General features: G+C 38.8%; 1 protein-coding gene across 1 annotated transcript in view; it reads right to left on the bottom strand.

Moving 5' to 3' along the window:
• The window catches only part of LOC105451688, a 102947-nt gene that overhangs the window by 47330 nt on the left and 41002 nt on the right, over nt 1-14615 (bottom strand). The window lies entirely within an intron of this gene.

Here is a 14615-nt window from a genome sequence, read left to right as displayed (position 1 = left end):
AAGATCCATTAAATAATTAAACAACAATTAACATATACCTACATCCGATAGTACACTATTTAATCCATAATACAAGAATATCATATCTCTAATCGTGAATTGATTTTTGGTTACGCTTGTACGATTTGTATTTAGCTGTGACCAGTAGTGTAGTGAAAATTTTATACATTTTATTGAAATATATCCTTTTTATAAAAGTAATGATTATAAAACATTGTGTTATCTGAGAACAACAACAAAAATTGTACATCAAAATTAAATATATAATATAAAATATTTAATTCTTTCACATTACCATATTTTAAGTTTTAATAGGAAAACAGTAATACGTATTTTATATTTCAATGCATCTTTCTTTTTTCTCTTCCTCTCGATACATAAATTTTTTATATAATTGTGAAATTTATAAATGTAATAAGCCACATATAAACTATATGATAAAGACACACATATTTTATTAAATATATACGCCTGTAATTATTTTATAAGAATCATTTCTTCATATTCCTTTAATAAAAAGAGTTATCCTTATAATGAGAGAATAAGCTAGAATAATGACGAATTGATTAAATTATTGCAGAAATATTCTTTTAAATAGTGTAATATGTACGTTACGCGTAATTTAAGGAAACCGTGACTGTCATTAACTCGTTATCGAAATGACCGCTATTGGAAGTAGTTCAGAAGATTGGGGATTCTTTCCTGCAAGGGAGCCCTTGGCGTTCGCTTAACTTTCCTTCGCGGATTAGTCCCACGAGATTCGACAGAGAACATTGAGCACGTTCTCCGCCCTGAGGATCGTTTCTCTCTATGTCGGATATAGTAACGGGCGTAGTACTTGGCGGACGGACCTTGATCTGGTCAAATCGTTGGATCAGTGATCCTCTACTAATAAACGCGAAGATAACGCTTTTCTCTGTTCGCAACTTTTCAACTTCAATAATCATAAAGTCTATCTCACCGTTAAAAGTAAAACAGATATTCGATTTTATGTTTGTGATCAATCGTTTAGTTTGGTTGATTTATGTAAGAGAAGAGGGGGGGGGGGAATAGTGACAGAGGGCAAATAGTGTCATTTAAAATTTTTCCTCTTTCCCGTGTCTATTTTATCATTACTCGTTAATGGGAAGACAGTTCTCAAGCATCTAATTATCTTTTGAAAAAGCAGTAAAAATCAAAAGCCAAATATAGCTAGCGGAGAAGTTTAAAATTTTGCATTTGTGAAATAAAGTAAAACCTGGATCTTTTTTTGATATTTAAAATTATATTTTCTCAATTGCTGAATCATTGAAGGAGATTTAACCTATTCTATGTCATACGGTACATTTTTCCTCTATTTTGATATAATTTCTATGCTTGTATATTAATTTTATTTTTCTCAGTAAAGTTTTAAAGAAAAAAGTAGCTCCTGGAGCAAATAATGACAATTTTTAGTTGGGTAAATAATGACAAGTCAAAAGCTTTTTTAATATTTGAATATAATTTTTCTAATTTATTTGAGATAATATTAGATTAGTTACAAGGTAAGATCCAAAATAAATGTGATTTTCAATAAGAAATACTAGCAAATAATGTTACTATTATTATTTATCAATAAATAAAATATATATGGCAGAGTATAAAAATTAATATAAATTATCTTATCTAATCGAAATGTCAAAAGAAAGGATCGATTAGGAGTTAAGAATTATATATTTTGTTATTGTTCCATAGGGTGTTACTATTTACTCATAGGGTGGAGTAAATAGTGACAAATATAGGTTTCAGTTTTTATAAAAATCTAGCCCGTATACATGACTTATGGAAACTCTAATTAAATTTTTTGTATATTTGAAAGTGGAAAGTACTCTTTTAGTGAAAAATCATATCTTGCAAACTTGAAATTAGCTTGTAGGAGAGAGAGGAAAAAATTCGTCACTATTTGATCTCCCTTCCCAACAATTATGTATTATTGGGTATCGCGAATGCCGTTTCTAATTTAATTTAATTTTTTGCTACATTTACTAGTGTGAATTCACTGTGGTTCGTCGGCTTACTTAAAGGGAGATTCAGTAGATCGACGGTTTAGAGAGTCTCGAAAGACTAGTGTTTTTTTAAATCTATCTCATTACAAATTTAATCGGTCCAATCGTTACGGCGATACGATAATCGGTGCTTCCGTTCAATTTGATGGCTGATCGTAAGGAGATACGGATCGATCTTGTCGTTCCGTGCATCGCTCGCACGATGCATTTGGCGCGGGGCACGACCGTGTCTCTTGAAATTATCCCCTTCACGATTTTTCTACAAAAATGCATCTCTTTTTTCGCTCCCTTTCGTAAGCTTCTAACGACGCCATTATTCTTCGCGACGTGGCTTAAAATACCACTCCGCTGGTGTAGCAAGTGCAGCAATGTCCTCGGGCGGTTGTGTTCAGAAAGATTTCTGTTCGAGGCAAATGTGCATTTACACCGGCTGCGGCATTAAATATACCGCCGGCAAGAGCGATCACCTACCGGTCTCTTCTTTCCCGCCCTTGCTTTTTCCTTCCTTCGTAGACTATTTTAGACATAATCCTCGAGCAAAAGTTTCGCAGCTACGACCTGTGAAATTGTTGAATGGCGAGCGCATTTTCATGATTGTTTTCTACAGCAAAATACGCAGCATTATTTTATAATTCTTTATATGTATTATTAAGGTTATTTATAATTGTTTTATATTTGTAGTTAAAACTAAATTATTTATTCAATTATTTGAAGTTTTGACTTTACCTTTCTTATGTGAAACAAACGGCAAGGAAAGATTGCGGCCATTTAAATTACATCTAAATTATTTATAATAAAATATTTAACAATTATTTAATAAAAGATGACGCAGATATCGTTTTAATCATTAATAAAAATGTGATTTATTTTTTGCGTATAAATATTCCGAGCAAAGCTCCGAGCTCGCTTTATTTCTTCAAGGCTTTCAATCTCAGTAACAAGTATTTAACAAAGTGGATTCATAAAAGGAGTGCTCTCTGCAAAGAAAAATAAAATATTAACAGACAATAAATGGAATGCCTGGAGAGCAGCGGAATTCTTTTCCAGAAAAGAAAGACTCATTCTCTCATCACTCCGTGTGGACAAATGAAAAATTCAATTGTCCATCCTTTCTTATATGATAACGCGGAAGTACAATGTCTCTCTCTCTCTCTCTCTCTCTCTTTCTCTCGTTGTCTCTCTCTCTCTCTCTCTGCTCCTTTCTTATTCCGGTGACGTATATTTTTCGAAATCAGTCTCGCTGAAGGATTTCATGTGGCTTGCCCTATTGTAATGCAGAAGCCATTTCGCAAAGTAAGAATGGAGGCGAAACGAAGTCACCGCGGCGCAATGTATATCTATCTTGAACCTTATATCTGGCGCGGTGTACTTCCAATCGATAAAATAGATTGACAACATGGCATTTTTCTCAGAGGTACCATCTTTTCAATCTATACAATATACTTCGCGAAAGCACAAAATTTGATTTATGCGTTGATTCGATATTAAAAGGAGATACTCTTTGCCCAAACGCTTCACTGATCTATAGACTAATACATTATCGGAAACGCTTGCGGATTCGATTTGCGGGCCGCATGATGGTTCTACATTTTATACAGCACGCGAGCTCCTATCTTTATTGCGGTCATCACACCGGGGAGAAACAAAATGCCTCCGATTTTCCGCAAAGGAGCACTTTCAAACGTGTCGCTGGTCGCCGAAAAACGACTCACTCCGCGGAATCCGCAAAATACAGCCGATTATTGCGTGACTACCAACAACCGCGGCATTGGATTTAAAAGCGCCTCCGAATTTAATGCCCGCCGGGGTTCCCGACAAGCCGGGCACGGTTACGGGCCGGCTTTAGCTTAGCACACACTAAAGCTATATATAGAGGTACATTTATTTATCTCCCCGAAGTTTCGCGCGCGTGCACCGTACAGCCCGGGCCCCCCGTGCTATAGGGCTTTATTAACAGCAGTCCATAGATATCCGACTGCCACGCGTACTAACTTAGGCGAATCCCACGGACGTGTTCGCGTTAGCATAAATATCCGATTTTCCCGAGCCGCCCGTATAGGAACAACCGAGAAAGATTGCTACACCACACCGCCTGCGCCGGTGTGTATCCGATAAATTCACCCCTTTCTCCATTCGCCATCCCCCGATCCCGACGTCGCGGGCGTTCATTCAATAAATCAAAGTGGGCCGACAATTTCATCGGGCGGTCTCTAACGAAATAAGATTAACGACATTTTCGGCGGCACGCGGTAACGCCATCCCGCAAAGTCAACAGAACCATTTCGCTGACAGTCGCCATCGTCGTCGTCGTCGTCGTCGTCGTGAGAATCTCGGGACTCTTCGGGAAAACTTTCCCGTTCGTGCCAAGTACCAAGTCTGAGTGTCTCGGGGGGGCGTCCCCGCGGTGAAATTTCATCGTGGTTATCGAGCATTCTCTATTTTCCATCCGCTCGCCTAATGCCCAACCGGCTCCGCTCCGCTCGCTCGGTTCCAAAGCCCTCGGTTACAAAGCAGACGGCCGTGTCCATCGCGCGCTTCCCCCCTTTTTCTTATTCCTCCCTCCGGCAGTGCCGCTGCATCCCTATACCATTCTTAGCGGCAATAAACGTCGTTTAATCAGGTTAAGAGGAAACGTTGGAACCCCGCCAGCAATATACATCCGTCGTGGAAAAATCGAGGGAGGGGGAGGGAGGGAGTCTTAAAAGGAATGTACATTGACCGTCCCGGAAGTAAAGTAAGAAGGATTGTTCAATATCGAAACGTCAGTGGATAATGGTAAGCTCACAGTTGCGTTTAAAGAGTCTTGATGAATTAAATGACGTATAGAGACACATCAAAACCTTATTTATCAAGTAATTTTCCGGCTGCTACATAAATCCGAACGTTAATGTGTTACGCTTGTTCATTTTTATGCGTGTTGATTACGAATATATCTAACACCAAGCATTAAAGAATCATACCTAATAAACGAATCTTCTGCTGAATTTTTGCTAAATGCTGCGAATTTTTCACGACACCGTGCATATATGTATGTGGCTCTGCAAACAATTTCTGCGATACGAAAAACATTGTTTATCCCGCAGTAGAGGTTGATGCGGGTTTAAGAATGGTGCATGAAAGAACGTGACGCTTATGCTATTCATCCTATCGTTCCCCTCGCAATCCACACGCGCCTGCAATCGAGCGGCAAAGATGTAACGCTCGGAGTATTTGGTATTGGCAGTTCGTTCTCGACATCAGACCGCGCTATATATGTATAGCACCCTCTCTGCAAATGCATCGGCAATCACTCGTGCAGGATCGGCGTTTGCACCTTCAGATTGGATGCTCGTTGTATTAACGGAAATTTCAGCAACCAAACGTCGATTGATTCAGCATGTTGTTGATATGTATATTTAGTGGTACATGTGCAGCAATTAGATTGAATAATAATATAATTTATTCTTTTTGAAAGCATATTTTCTTTGTCAATTACGTATCATTTATTTTAATGGAAATGCAATCGACGTATTCATTAAATATTTACAGTCATCCAAATATGATTTTAACAAATTTTCGGAGATTTAAATAACATTTATTTCCGAGTCGTATCATTTCTCTCTCTATATTAGTATTTAACTTAAATGCACGCCAAATTTCATTTTTATTAAAAAATATATTTTTGATGTGGTACAACCATGAAAAGAGATAAAGCCAATCAAACTCGCGAACAATCTTCGTTGAAAAATTTTCGGAGGTAGTACCCAGGAGAAATTTTTCCAACGAGATTGTTCCGTGACGGGATCACGTAGCGTAGAGGATGGACAGGTGAGGTCATGTCGATTTTCTGCCACGTCGACAAATGTCGAATGGAACTTTTTCATCGGCATCGGTCCTCGTTCCTAACACAATCTAGCAGCGACCCAAATCTCTGCGACGCCGACTATGATTAAATTAGTATCCATGTTAGGTACAGTCCAGATCTTAATCCTCAAAGTGGAACATCATCAAGCCTAAGTAAATATAGCTGTGCTCGACTCATCTACATCGGGATGGATGTATGTACGGTGATACATTGGCTAAACAAACTTGTTTGTTTTGCCGGCGTGACAGAATTGCTAATAAAGTTATCACTAATATAAAACAAAATATATTCTAATTATTATATTTATATTATAAGATAAAAAGCAACGTGTACTAAAATTTATAATAATATTATTTACAAAATATAGAAAAAAATTCTTTATATACGTATTGACTTTGATAAAAACAAATGGGAATTAAAAATAGGAGAAACACTTAGTATATTTTGTTTGAATTGCTATCTAAACTTTACGTAACAAAAGAATTTAATTTTTCCGCGATGATCGTCATATACTAATGTTTTGATAATTTGAAAGAAAAGAACATAACAAAAAAATTACGCTCGATGTTATATCAGTTATATTATGTGTCATCTTGGATAGCTGAGGGATATAGAAAATAGCCTGCGGTTTTTCGAGAGTGGAATACTCGTAAGAAATATGGAGGAAAATTGAGGGAAGTCGTGGAAAAAGCGGGGAAGCGCAGCGCAAGTTGAACTATAAATTGTTCATTAAAGCGACCACTCGGTAAGCGGGAACGAAGCTTGAAGAGTGAATGCAAAAGTAGAGGAAATGGGATTCGACAAGGGCCGACTCGGAAAAGTACCTAGGCAAAGTACCTGGCTTTGATATTAACCTTCGGAGCATTATAGGGAAATATGTATTATAGTTCTCGGCCAAAGAAGAAATTCCATGAAACGGCATCTGTTATAAGATACGCGTGTCAATCGAAAATCCCTGAAAGATTTAAAGCGGCTGGCCATTTGGGGGACGGGAAACAATGTTCCCCAATCGTTCGCAGCGCGGCCAGACCGATTTTTTTGACGCGCAGATTGCTTTAATCGGCTTAGCCGATTGGCTGTTATCGAGAACACACACACATATGCTGCCACTCTCAGCCTTTTATGTTTTTGCATGAAACATCAAGATTCAAAGTGTTTTTTGATATCTGCAGTAGCTTCGAAGATATTCGCTTGTTACATATTTTTCAAAACTATGTGTATGTACAATCTGTTCCACAAGAGCGTACGGTTCATAATTCTGTTAATAGATGTCATATGAGTAAAATTTGTAAATGTTAATATTTGCGATACATTAGGCTGAAATGCTTTGAAAGTTACAGATTTCAGTTCAATTTAGTTATTGTGTTAAAACTGGTTAAAACACACAATAAAAACAGGGTACATAAAATGGAATTTTTGCAAAACACTGATTTTCGCAATCTCTTCATGTTAATGCGATTGAAAATGTATAGATTGCTATAAAAATCTAGATGAAGAAAAAGCGTATCTTTGCTCTGAAGAAATTATTGTATCAATTACGTTCGATTTGGAAGTCATGATCTAGAGTTTCCAAGACTTTTTACAAAAAACCTTATAAAAATGTCTCAATATTTCCAAGCTTTAATCGACAACGGAGGCAACTATTAAATGTAAATGTATCGAAGCGTATATAATATACTTGAAAATCATATAATTATTTTTCAAAAATCTTTTCTCTCTCAAGAGAAACAGACCGTACGCTCTTGTAGAGCAGACTGTATAATAAAAAGTAAAATTTTACGATCTTTCAAGGTATTAACATGAGTATACTACACCATATACTCATGTTAATACCTTGAAAGATCATAAAATTTTTAAATACAATATATTTCTAATCCATAAATTTTTCATAGGTTTTCGCTTACGTTTCAATAATATTCAAATTTCTATACTTCATGTATAGAACTGCGTCTTGTATAGACTTGCAGATAATTTAAAAATATCAAAGACACACAAAGAGAGAGAGAATTTAATGAACAAAAGGGAGCGAAAGGGAGGCTCTCTTCCGTTGACTGTGACATTCGCTTTTCAATGTTAAACGGTGCTGCATATATAGGCAGTATGCTATTTCCTTTGGTTGACGGTCAAACAAAATAACGGTGTGTATCGAGCTAATATAATATATACTAGCGACCATATTACAGACATACCCCCGTTGAAACGTGCCGGAGTGTCTAACTGGTTTCTCCTCCGGTGAAAGGAGGAAAATCGTTTCCTTGTGAGAGCGCACCGAAGCTTTCCGCACCCGCGCGCGCTATATGAGCGAACGTCTCTATCCGCGTGCTAGCTCGCCTTTATCCCCTGAAATCTCTTACCTTGCAAGAATATTTCTCCCCCCATTTGCCTTTTTTTTATTTCTCCTTCTCTCCTCCCTCCCTCCACCCCCTCCCTCTCTTCTTCCTTGCGGCAGCAGATTCGTCGTTCACGTTCGCACAAGAGGATTTAAACATAGCATCGCCGTTTCAGCTCGCGATAGAAATTTACCTTGCGGAAATGGTCGATCGATTGACTCGAGGGCGACGGAGCTCGCTATAATACTTTATTTGTACTCTCTCTCGTATATCCTTGCGTCGCAGGATTGCTTCCGCCCTCGATGAAATATTGATTTTAAATACGGCACGTATCGCCGCGGATTGTTATATTCCGCCCGACGTGCAGCGCGCTCCGCGCGTATTCCCGCGTTTATACCTGGTTTCTTTGAATCCCACGGAGTTTTTCCGGCGTGACTCTCGCGACCGGATGTACCGTGAGAGTACTCTAAATTTTTCGGGCATGACAACGAAACGTTATTTATTTTAGAGAAATATTGCGCATAGCGATGCGTATAGTGATGCGTTTAGGAAAGTGAAACAAAGAGAGAATACCCGATAAAAATTGATGTCACTTCTTTATTTTTAAAACGCTTCTACAATAAACTATTATATTTATATGTTGGTTAACTTTCTGTTGGCATATAATAATATATTTGAACCCTCTTGAGAGGTGTAAAGGACATCTCTCTTTTGAATGGTTTTGTTTAACACGAAATTTGAAAACAATTATATTCTTTTTTCGAAAATTTTATATTACCAATCAATTGGTCAGACAATTTTATATTAAGAAACACATTTTGCTTTAATTTTGCTTTTTATTTTCAGAAGATATAAAACTTTAAAAAAATTTTGCTTGGTGCGAATCGCACCCAGGTGTCCTTTATAGGTTAAATAGCGCTCGTTAATTATATTAGAAACTGCTCGGAATAAGACACATATTTATATGAAGATTTTTGCTTAAAATAACCGATACTAGCCTCTCAAAATATTAACTTTCCTCCTGTGTATTAGCAACTATGGACGGAACAATGATGTTGGCAAATAGAAACGCCCACGCCCATTTTCGAATAGGAATATTCATTTCTGACGAGATAATGATTGCATCACCTCTTCTGTTCGTGACACATCTAATGATTGCTTAAAACATTACGTCCCTTTTGTACACTTTATATAATATCTCATTTTGATGCTTAACAAATAATAATTGATTATAAAATCAAGATATTCTTTTTTCATTGTTTATAGATAAAAGTGAAGATTTTTAGTATCGATTTAAAGAATGATTAGTATATAAGAAATACGTGATAAATATTAATTCTTTTAGTTTGTAGCTTTAACGTCATCAGCTATTCCGCATAAATACTTACACGAAAAGCATACATTTATTAATATAGATATTTACAAACAACTTTTAATTACGAACACGTACACGACGTTTGAACTTTTTGACCGCCGATGTATCGTGTACTGCACACGTAAGTCTGAGCAGTCGCTGAATAAGCGGATAATAGCAACGTCAGCGACAAAGCAGCTCGAATTAAGCCGTGGGAGCGCTTCCGGCCGAATAAACGGCGGGGTAATCACCGCGTCGTCGTCTGGCCTGTCAGTGACGTACTCCACGGTTACGCCAGTTGAACGTTATAATTACCGTAAAGGGGAAGAGCCACGTTTTCAACGCGACGGCCAGACAGAATCGAGATAGCGCAGGTAGCCGAGGTCGCTTATGAGGCCAGACGGCACGGACAGGTCAAAGGGGAGACAAAGAGCGCGCTATTTTATTATCAGACGCAATGATTGTCAATACCAGTGAGGATCCCAGCGCGGCGCTGCCGGCTTTATGGAAATCGAGACGTGGGGGTTTCCGCGCGCGATCGTATTACTTTTGGATTAAGTGATCTCCGATATTTGGCACACTGAGAGAAATTGCTCGAAGATTACGTTTTCATTATTCCATGGGTCTAAGGTGAATGTATTTTTATCTCGCATCTTCTCAATGTTCACCCATGTTCAAGCGATAGACTCGAAGGTGCTTCTTACGTCTCGATTCTGTTTCATCGCAATTAGTAAAAATATTAGAAAGTAGAACAATTATTAGAATTAATAATTTTTAGAAATTATGAGAATTATTAGAAGTGGAACAGAATGAAAAAAAAATTTTCTCTTACATCTTTTAGATAATAGTTTTAATTTCTAAATGATCCTGTGAAATTGACACAAATATTCATGTCATTTGAAAAAATACAAAAAAGTAAAATAATTAAATAGATTGGAAGGATTAATTAGAAGTCAGAGGCAGATATTTTATCATTTAAAAACAATTTCAATAATAAATTTATTTATTATTACATTATACTAAAGACACAATTTTATATCTTCTAAGAATGTACGCCTTTTTATTTAAAAAAATGCGTTTTAATTTGTGGAGCGATATCACTAGATTAGATAAGAGATCTAACTATGGTTCTTAAATTCAAATTGTTATGGGTAGATCCGAATTTCAGTGCTAAACAGCGACATTTGACGCAGATTTTCGGATGTAAATGCATGCTGTTATGGCACGCGATAGCATCTATGATACGGCGTCGGCTTGGCCATCCAATCACTTCCACAATAAGTGTATAACAAGCTCAGGCGATATAAATTGCCGGAGGTCAGGAAGCGCTCTCGTTTCAAGATTGTCCTGTGTCGTTCTGCGGAAATTGAGTATAGGATAGAGGTTGCCATGGCTGGGTTTCGTATTTCGATCGTGCCCCTGTCGATTCTCTTGATCGCCTAATTAGACAGTACATCGTAGCATTACGCCTCCAATACCGCAGGCATTTCCGCGTATCGTGCAAAGAATTATGCCCTACACTGATATCTAAATGACAGAGTTATATAATGATACCATGTAATACAATAATGCCTAAGATTTATTACGTTGCCTAACAGATGCTCAACAATTTAGTAATGTTTTACGAGAAATTTACACAGTTTTACTGCATTATGTCAATACGTTTTTAAGTTTTAAAAATTTTGACATAATTTCTCTTTAATTTCTTTAACCACATGTACATAATATGTAATATATTACGAATTACTAATATTTGTATTTATAAAAAAATGTATTTCACTAAAGGTATGGCGAAAGTTTTAAGATACCATTTTTCTAGAATATTTTTACATTTATTCCTGTATATATTATTTATTACTTTATTAGGTAAAATATTAATTGCATAAAAATCATTAAAAAATATTTTTCAATTTATTTTCTGTTCATAACGACAATCAATAATGCTTATAGGAATAATGCTTTATTATATATATATATACAGTATTATTACACGTAATACTGCAAATATACGCACGGTAAATATACAGTAAATATTCATGAATACGAAGAGGACTTTCTGATTCTATGAGGGTTAATGAACTTTGGATACGGGGGGGTTAATGAACTTACGGTTCAAAGGACTCAGGCGCTAATCGGCAACATACCGGCAATGTAAACTTTCCCGTAGTCGCAAATGAGTTACTGAATGCCCATATAATGCGATGCACTTTATGTCCACATTATATAATAGAAATCATTAATGTAGGTTCTCAAATGTCCACACGATATTTAATAACCACTAGTAAATAACACTTTAATGTCTCCCGTATACTTTTATATCTTTACATAAAATGTAAAATGTCTGTGTGTGTGTTTGAAAATTATACAACGTTAACTGGAGTAAGCATCTTAATGAAGGATACTTATGACCTACATAAAAATGTAAGCAATTTAGAATATTAGGCTGCATTCTGCGGCCTTTAAGGCAACTACGCATAATAACATTCTTAAACAAAAAAAGCATTATATTGTTGGAAAATTGCAAATGTGACATATGTCGGTCTGACGTTATTATCTCCTCTCATTGTATCATCTTCTGTTACAAACATAAATATTTTTTTTTACAAATAATGCAATAATGCACGGAGATATCTATAAATTTATAACCACTGTTCCGGTAAGTTAATTTATTGCGAAGGCTCCGGGATAATATAGTACAATCACGTTTTGTTATCCGCCGCTACGCGATTATGTTCCCTACGGGAACGAACTTTTGCGAGTTCCTGAAAATATTGCGAGTTAATTTTGAAATATAAGTCCGGCAACGGCAACGTCGACGATAGGGCAACGCCCTCCTATGCGGCTGCCGCATGAAGTCATCCGGTCTCCCGGTCAACGAAAAGTTTATGAGTGTCATAAAAGGGAAGGAAAAACTCGAATTTCTGTGCGGTCAGCGGGGGCCCCCCCTGATTGAACGAGGCGTGAAAAATGCGCGCGTTATTTCGGCCGTGGGTTTACCTTTTTGCGCGCGTAGATAAAGATCAATGGGACGCGAAACGAAATGGATATCGAGGCAATACTCGAAAAATTCCTCCGATAAGGAGATGACGTCGACCGGTAAATCATCATGAGAAATTTTTGCACCGATTTATCATCGGCGCGAGATCGGGAATTATACGAAAACATTTCGCAAAAATCCCGCGGCGAAAAATATTCGCGCTTTTATAACACTATACGTTTCCCGCGAATTGTACATATATTTTATATTCGGATCCGTGTTACATTTTAAAGTGCTTATACACATTAGCGTAATAACCGACGTTAATTCTCCACCGCGTTTAATTTGCATTACATCTCTCTATCTCTCGTCAATATCGAGACTGTAATGTATGATATTGTAAAATCTATGGTCTGGAACGTGCATTATTAATCGAAATCGTTTGAATACGCAATTATCACTCTCCTGGCGCATAAAATTTTGTTGTGCATTATTATGTCCCACGATCGCCGCTTCGTTGCAGAAGGCGCATTAAACGGGGACACTCGCGCGGAGTATACCCGATCATTTGTATAACGCGACATTAACGTTACCGCCCTCTTCCTCGGCGAAAATTGGTAGTATAGAGACGATTGCGTACAGTCCAACAGGGGGGGGGGGGCGAGGTGTTGGGGGGAGGGGAGAAGCGGCGGGGGAGAATGTGCACGATTAGGATCGTCGTCGTCGGCTTTCTCACCTTCCGCCTCCGCTGCGCAGAGATATACTTATACGCCGCGCTTCTGAATAATGCACGAACACCGGTAACCGGGAACAACCGACGCGGTAATTACCGTCGTTCCATTGAAAAGAAGTTGGCTTGATCATAATTTCGCCATTAGCCGTTGGCGCGACGGCGGAGGTGAAGATCGAACGGCGCCACGTCCAAGGGAGGAGGGGAAGGGGGGAGGAGCAAGGAAGGAATAAGGGCGAAAAGGAAAAAAAGGGACGGGGTGAAGGGAGAGTAGGGCGAGTAATTCGCGCAGGTACCGCCTGCAGATATTGCATTTTTATAAGGCGCACGCCCCCGCTTTCCTTCTTCCGTTTCTCCTTTCATCTCGTTCTCCATTTCTTTTTCTCCTCGCCCTCCCCCCCTCTATATCGCCGATCCGACGGCAGCGGCGGCGCGGGCGGGCGTCCCGACGCGGTCGAAGTGGCCGCTAACGACGACGGCTTTATCGCGAAAAATAGAGTCATGGAAGCTGAACCAGCCACGTTCCATCCGTCAGAGGTAAAAGCTAACGCCTCCGGAATGTGCAGCGTTTTCTCTGGGAAAGCGCGCGCGCGCGCTTCCAACGGAAGCGGGGGGGAGCTGCTCTCCCGAGTACGAAGTTAACGGGAAAGCTCGTTGCCGCGGGAACGCAACGCAGCACACGGGGCCGCGTCGCCGCGGTAAAAACGTTTGAAAAATACTACGGTACCCGTGCGATATCGTCGGAAATTGGGCTCATTCGGATTGATTTTATCGCGACGCACGCCGGCAAGCGCGCGCGAGCGAAATATTTCGCGCGAAAGAGAGATAAAACCTTGCTATTTCCCGCGACTTTCGCTCCAACTTTATCAGAGGCGAAGACCCCCCTCCGTCCTCCCCCTGGTATACACTTGTTGACTTCACGTATTACGCCGTTAGCATGCCAGACCTGATTAGACGCTATTTGCGATGAGTAGATGCGCGTACTGATTGCGCAATGTTTGCATTCGCGTCAAGCGCATCCGCGTGTACGCGGTATATCGTTGCGGTAATGAGCAGACGCGAGCTATATATGTTGTCACTTTGGAAGGATAGCGCGCCGCTTCAAACGGCGGCCATAGCGGGTCCCTCTTAATTTCTGTCTTAAATCCGCCCACCCGATACAGTAGTTTTCCCACACTTCCCGTTGGCAAAACGAGGGGCAAATGAAGCTCTTTCCACGTCCACGGGTCTAATTACAAGTACTTACCTCCCGTGCGTCTAGTCTCTAGCCTCTTCTCGTCTTAAAATTACGCTGCCTCTCAAGAACTAACATAATTAGCAATCAGCGTTTGATTTTGTGAGTCGCGCCCGTGTTTG

The sequence above is a fragment of the Wasmannia auropunctata genome, unplaced genomic scaffold (genome assembly GCF_000956235.1).
Source record: "Wasmannia auropunctata unplaced genomic scaffold, wasmannia.A_1.0 LD336047.1, whole genome shotgun sequence".
In the NCBI taxonomy this organism is placed as follows: Eukaryota; Metazoa; Arthropoda; class Insecta; order Hymenoptera; family Formicidae; genus Wasmannia; species Wasmannia auropunctata.
Note: the sequence above shows the minus strand (reverse complement) of the source record. Positions and strands in the feature narration are given on the sequence as shown.